This window comes from Empidonax traillii, unplaced genomic scaffold (assembly GCF_003031625.1).
Source record: "Empidonax traillii isolate 1590-97213 ecotype Southwest subspecies unplaced genomic scaffold, ASM303162v1 scaffold276:size1176444, whole genome shotgun sequence".
In the NCBI taxonomy this organism is placed as follows: Eukaryota; Metazoa; Chordata; class Aves; order Passeriformes; family Tyrannidae; genus Empidonax; species Empidonax traillii.
The window spans coordinates 1,003,958-1,004,860 of NW_020955469.1; the positions used below are offsets into that span (position 1 = coordinate 1,003,958).

Below are 903 nucleotides of genomic sequence, written 5' to 3' on the forward strand. Positions count from 1 at the left end.
GGCGAAGGAGGAGGGTTTGGCGGCGGCGACGGAAGCGGAAAGGGAAGGAGAAACAAGGAAGAAGGAAAAAAAAAAAAAAAAAAAAAAAGAGGAAAATATCAACTGCATTGGCCGGGAATCGAACCCGGGCCTCCCGCGTGGCAGGCGAGAATTCTACCACTGAACCACCAATGCCGGTGATGGTTGATGGCATCCGGCCCCTCCCTTCGTACGTACTACCAAAAAAAAAAAAAGTATAAAATTCTCCTAAAAATTCACCCAGGTCGACAATTAGCCGCTATTAAATATGACAAAGTCAAAGCGGCGCCGCGAAGGTCCTTCCAAATCTAATCCCTAGCCATGCACCGCGAGGCTGAAAGTAGTTGTATAATACTCCTATTGTCTTCCAAAGCACCCGTCCGCTCATCAGCGCCCTGTGACTTTTCCAGCCATCACCGCGATGCTTTCCCATTTAATCTATGGGCTTTTAAATGTTGCAAGAGCCCTTTTCATACTCAGTAAATCTGAAGACACTTCACTGAGTGCAAATAGCTGAAAATCCCAATGGCAACAGCAAGGAAAATTGTCTGTCTCGGAGACTGAGAGCTCATAAACCATTAATTCCTTAATTCTGACATTATCTCTCAGGCAAAAGGTTATATACAGAAACGACACCACTAACTCTCTAAGGAGTCACATAGAGATACACGTGGTTCTTTGCAGCAGGGATTTAAGAGCCGTTTAGGGAATCAAATGGGTTAGACTTGTGCTCCCAACGTCTGTCTTGCAATGCCAGCACAAAATCCACCAGCTGCTTTTCTCTCCAGAATCAAACCACTCCCACTTTTAGGACTTCTTGTCTCCTTGGGGTTTTGTAAATCCGAAATCAGTTCTGAATAACGTGGGGAACCTGCAGTGCTTCAG

The 903-nt window shown here is 45.6% G+C and overlaps 1 non-coding gene across 1 annotated transcript; it reads right to left on the bottom strand.

Annotated features, from left to right (window-relative positions):
* Positions 1-103: 103 nt before the first annotated feature.
* Positions 104-174, bottom strand: TRNAG-GCC. The gene has a single exon. It is a non-coding gene; the product is annotated as a tRNA-Gly (tRNA).
* Positions 175-903: the final 729 nt, after the last annotated feature.